This window comes from Saccoglossus kowalevskii, unplaced genomic scaffold (genome assembly GCF_978046115.1).
Source record: "Saccoglossus kowalevskii unplaced genomic scaffold, keSacKowa6.1 SCAFFOLD_35, whole genome shotgun sequence".
Lineage (NCBI taxonomy): Eukaryota > Metazoa > Hemichordata > Enteropneusta > Harrimaniidae > Saccoglossus > Saccoglossus kowalevskii.
In genome coordinates, this window is record NW_028188620.1 from 339,847 (window position 1) to 345,946 (window position 6,100).

Genomic DNA, 6,100 nt, shown 5'->3' on the forward strand with positions numbered 1-6,100 from the left:
GTCAACCGCAATTTTCAGCTGTGCTCATTGGCTATAACAGATGTGTTGAAAAGCTCTAGTCAATCGGCATTTACTCAGCAGAGTTGGTTTTGTTTAACAATAGAATCCACCAACAGTGGACTTTATTGTATTACCATAACCACCACTGATTTAATCACGTAGAATTGCATAAAAAACATTCGATCATGTGAATTTGGTGCTCATTTGTGAGAACAGTGTAGAACGTTGTTGGGTGAACTCCGGAGATCCGCCAGAATCATGTCCGCTCAAGAAGTTGCTGCTCCGGAAATTGACTGGGATTTGGAAAACTGGTTGTGCCAAATTGATGTGTACGACGCCGAGGACTTTAAACTGAGCAATATTCAAACAGAATTCCGTTTTTTGCCTCCAGTTGACAGCAAACAAGTCACCAAATACCAGCAGTCACGCATACCCAAGACAACTTGCAGCGCTACAAAATGGGGCGTCAAAACATGGAATGAGTGGAAAGAGCAACGTAATGTTAAAGTTGAGTATGATAAATCTGATGTAGAAGTGTATCATTTGGTTCCGTCTCTGGATGAAAATTTAGTCCCAAAGGAATTTGATTTCTGGCTATGAAAATTTGCCATTGAAAGTCGGAGACAAGATGGCCAATAGTATCCACCAGACTCATTAAGACAAATGTTCTGTGCAATTTACCGCTATCTGCGCGATGATTGTAACCGCCCTGACCTCAATTTTAAGGACAAGGGCAACCACAACTTCTTAGGTTTCAGAAATACGCTAGATAGTGTCATGAAGACACTCTCTCACTCTGGTATTGGTATCCGAAAAAAAACAAGCCGAGCCATTTTCGCCAAATGATGAAGAAAAGCTATAGGCACACGCGTTTGGTACAAATTAGGCATGAGTTATGCAACCTATTTATACATGTGTAAAATATTTGGACTGTATGCCGCTGATGAACATTCAACACTAACGGTAGACCAACTCTCCATGCACAGCGAATATATGGGGAGTTCATGTTATTCCGAGGAAAACCATCGAAATCTGACCAGGGAGGATTCTACTGCAAACCAGGGCAAAATTAAGAGTATTAAACACTACGCGCCACCAGAAAACTCGCGCTGTGTAAACTTGTTTCGGACATATCTGTCATATATCCCAAACAGCGGGCCATTCTATAGAAGACCACTGAAGTCAAAGAATGGCGAAATAAAGTTCTCTGCACAAAAGCTTGGTGTTCATACATTGCAGGGATACAGTAAGCAGATGACTGATCTAGCTGGGATAAACGGTTATCATACTGGGCATTCAGGAAAAGTATGTATTAGAATTTGCACTTTAGTAATGAAATGTTGATTTCCCCGCCGACGAGAAATAGTCATAACTTTATGTCGAAAATAATCACCACTCGTTAACTCCATTTTTTCATGCAAATTGTTTGGTGGAATACCATTTAAATATTATATTCACTGGCACGATATGTCGGATTCATTTCACGCGATAAAGATTTAATGCAAACGGCTTTGGCGTGTTTTAAAAAAGCTGAACGATTAAAAGTACTATAACAATATATTAATATTTTAAATTGCTATGAGGTGGACTGTTACAAGCTATTGTACTTTCATATTAATACATTGTATTTTATTTTAATTAAACAGGTTACACATGCAACCACGCTGTTCCGGCAAAATTTCGACGAGCAGCTAATAGCAAAAAGAACGGGTCACTCCAGTCTAGCAATTAGAAGCTACAAGCGGACCAGCGACGAGCAGACATAAGCAGTGTCAGACGCATTGTAGCCACCCACACCGAAAACGGCGAAAGAAGCGAAAACGCATGACATATCCCCCACCCCAACAGACGAGGACAAATCTAATACCACTGTCATAACCGTGAATTTTGTAAAAAGAAATATGAAACTTGAAATACGTTTTTGAAATGTATCGTACAATCGTCATTGCGTATTTAAATAATTAAATGAAAATTCTACCTTGTTCTTTGTTTTCATTCAATAGCTACCTGTTATGTTAATCATCTTTCCGCTCCTGTTGTCCCGGCTTGTTAATCCATTGATAAAACAGTACCGTTAACAGGAATGCATAATTAGGTTGAAACTGTCCGCTAACGAAAGTAAGAAACATAGTTAGAACAATGGGGTCGAGACAAAACGTAGTATAACTGTTGTTAAATGTAATCTTCGCTATGACAATTGCTGGGACTAAGAATGAAGTTACAAGTAGTCTCAGAACAGTTAGAACTACTCCACCTATAGAACTATTCGTTATTCGTCTTCACTCAAGTACAACTAACGAAGATATGTTGTCTTTTATGTAAGAAATTTCCATGAGGAACATTTTTTTTTCTTTTTGGTTTAAATATCCTTTATTCCATACAATAGACATCCTTTACACACAATGTCAACATACAACAAATGTCACAGGTATTATAACCCATACAAAATATACACTGAATACCCATTAACAATTGAAGTCTCCCCACTTGTCCAGGAAAATGGACATTGTATCTCTTCTTTTTGAAATGTCTAACTCTATCTTTTGCATGTAACGTATATCAGATTTTATGAGATTAAAGCATGGTAGTTCTTTTTAATTTACACGTATAGATATTTCTTTTAACAATTATAATTATATGGTTTAGTAGATGGGAGAAGTACTTGTTTTCTAATATAACCTGTTTTGCTGACAATGTTCTTGGGCATCCTAGTTTTGTTCCCCATTCATTAAAATTGATGTCCAGAGGACTTTAATAGACTCGCATTCAACAAAAAGATGCACTAGGTTCTCGGGGTACCATGACAAAATGAGCATAAATCTGACAATACTAATGGTGAATTCATATGGAATAACATTTCATTTGTGTACAGGATATTGTGGTTTAATTTCCACTGAAACTCTCGTAGTTTGCTGCATAGAGTTACCAAAATAGGCATGGCATAATGAAATTCCCAATCCTTGTTATCCAGGTTACACAAAGTATTAAGAAAGAGTTGACTTTTGGATGTTGTAAAAACATGGGAAGTGAACAGTTTACGTAGTTGCTTTTAGGTGGTATTTTCATGTACAATTATTTGTTTACCGGTGACTAGACTAATAGGAGGCTCTGGACGTATACAAATTGCACGGCTATTCCTCCAGTATAATGGCAGTGCAGAGATAATGCCATACCACTGAAGTAGCTGAACATAATTGAGCCCTTGTGCTTGGAGATTAGCCCATTTTTTAATTTTCCCATTTGTGTCATATATATCTGCAATATAGATTGTTCCTGCATTAAAAAACGCTATGTAAAAAATACTTTTATTTGAATGATGATATTTTTGTTATTCCATATGATTTCATATTCATGCGAGATGTTTTTATTAGGCCCAACTTCACTCCACTGTTTTAGTAAAGTGTAATAGAATAATGGGAGTTTAACATTGAGTAAGTCAACAGAAAAATTACATTTAAAAATGAAATTTAGGAAATAAGTATCGTTTTACCCACCCAACATTAATGGCTTTTTACATTGCATGTAAATCAATCATACCCAAACCTCCTTGGCCTATGTCTCCTATCAGTGTGCTGCGTGCTACTCTATCGTGTCCTTGCCATATGAATGTATATATTTTACTATTTATGAGTTTAATATCCCGTTGTAGAATTGTATTATGGTTGAAAATAAATAGTAATTTTGGAATAACAAAAGTTTTAATAATCTGAATTTTGCCAATAATTGTCAAACTACGTCTAGACCAGCATTGCAACACACTATTTAAGCACTTTATTGGTATATTTATGTTCATTTCATATGCTGCTTTAACATCATAGGAAAAGAAGACATCCACAATTTTGATAGGAGAGATGGACCATTTAACCCCGAACGGTCTGTCTTGACGGAAGCGCCATCTGCCCAACAAATTGCTTCAGTTTTGTCATAATTGACCTTTAACCCTGAAACCAGTGCAAATTTGTTAAAAAGAGAGAGAAGATTTTTGCCCGATTTTACATCTGCAACGAAGCAGGTAAGATCGTCGGCATAGGCTGAGTTTTTAATTTGTTGTGCACCAATAGATATCCCTTTAATCCCGCCACTGTGTTTCTGATTAAGTAATAAAAGCTCCAGAGATAAAATAAACAGTATTGGGTATAGGGGGTCTCCTTGTCTAACCCTCCTAGAAAGGCCGAAAAATCCAGTTGATTCACCACTGTTCATTAAACAGCTCACCGGATCTGTATAAAAGCATTGTACCCAACGTAAGACGGAAGGGTCAAAATTAAATATTTTTTAGACATTGGATCATATAATTCCACTCTTGGCTGCCAAAGGCCTTTTGAAAATCGACAGCAAGAAGTATGCCAGTATCGTTATTATCTTTCACCCTCAATTACACGAACACATTCCCCAATTGATCTATTTTTAATAAATGCGGCGTGTGATTCAACAATTAACTTGTCTAATACTTTTTCTAATCTTTTAGCAAGGATTCTAGCAGCCATTTTGTAGTCAGTGTTAAGCAGGGTAATTGGTCTCCAGATAGACAGATACATCTTATCTTTGTCCTTTTTCTCAATTAGGGTAATAACTCCTTGACATTGACTACTGGACATGTAACCAAGTTCTGTGGCCGAATTTAGAGAGTTAATTTCATAAGAGCCAACCCACTGCCAAAATGTCAAATAGAACTCGACCGTTAGGCCATCATTTCCAGGGGTTTTATTTTTATACATACTTTTAAGGGCATTGGACGCCTCCTGCAACGTAAGAGGTCCCTCACAAAGTTCCTTGTCATTGTTCCTGAGTCTTGGAATGGCATTGAGCTGGGAAAGAAGATCAGTCATTTCGTAGTCTTTGAGGTGGCCTTGTGTAGTGTAAAGACTGGAAAAGAAATTACGAATTTGGGTTTGAATAGCATGATGGACTGTTCGGACATGATGGATTTCCCGACGTATAAAATAGTTGGATAATCTGGGACTTTTTTGCCTTGTGCTTTTCCAAACTTAACAAAATATTTTGTGTTCTTTTCCCCTAGTTCATACCAATCTACACGTGCGCGTATGAGCCCCCCCCCCCTAGTCAAATATTCGAACTCCAAATCCAAATATATACGAACGTTTGAGATTTCAACTTTTAACTTCTCACATTCATTTCGACTAAGTTCTATATCAAGAGATTCCAGCTTGGCTTCAAGTAAATTCCTCGACTCTCGTCGTTTTCTTGTCATGCGTTTCCCAAATAAAATAGAATTAGTTTTTATTTTAAATTTCATAAAAACTCCCATAGCCCTTGGGGATTGTTTGGGTTACTATATTCCTTCTCCCAGTTTTGTAAATTGTTTTTAATCAATTCAATATATTCATTATTTATTAGGTAACTGTTGTTCGATTTCCAATATGAATTCCCCAATCTACCCACTTGGTCTCCAATATAAATAGTAACAGCAGAGTGATCGGATAATGCATTGGGCACAATATCACATTTTGATACCGCCTTTTGCAACGAATTAATGACAAGAAAATAGTGAAGACGACTCTGAATTAATGTTGGACGTAATCGTCTCCACGTATAACGTCTCCTAGTTGGGTTTCTAATTCTCCAAATATCTGTTAAATCAAGTTGTGTCTTGATATTTTCCATGGCTTTTATAGAACTTTCCCAGACCACTGGATTACCCCCTGACCTATCAAGTTTATTATATAGAGTTAGGTTATGGTTCCCTCCCCAAATAATTTCCAGTTCCGGGTTTTATTGAAAATCTCCCAGAAAAGTAGAAAGTTCATGGAGAAATATGTGGTGTTCGGCTTTAGAGGATGGGACATACGTATTGATAAAAAGATACGATGTGTTTGCTATATTGATTGAGACTATGACTGATCTTCCGTCCTTGTCAATTTTTACATGGTTAATTTGATAATCCGAGACACTAATGATAGTTAATGTCCTCTTGCTAGCAGAGATTCCATGAGAAAATATATAGTGGCCTGGTAAAATGTTTTGCCAGCTAAGTTCATCTTTTGGGGTAGAATGACACTCTTGAAGCATAATGACATTATATTTACCATCGTTTAGCCACTGGAAAACCTTCTCTTTCTTTTTGGTGTCAGCAAGTCCC

General features: G+C 37.0%; 1 pseudogene; it reads left to right on the forward strand.

Annotated features, from left to right (window-relative positions):
• The first annotated feature begins 258 nt into the window (after positions 1–258).
• LOC102804116 (zinc finger MYM-type protein 2-like) lies at positions 259–1,766 on the forward strand (annotated as a pseudogene).
• Positions 1,767–6,100: the final 4,334 nt, after the last annotated feature.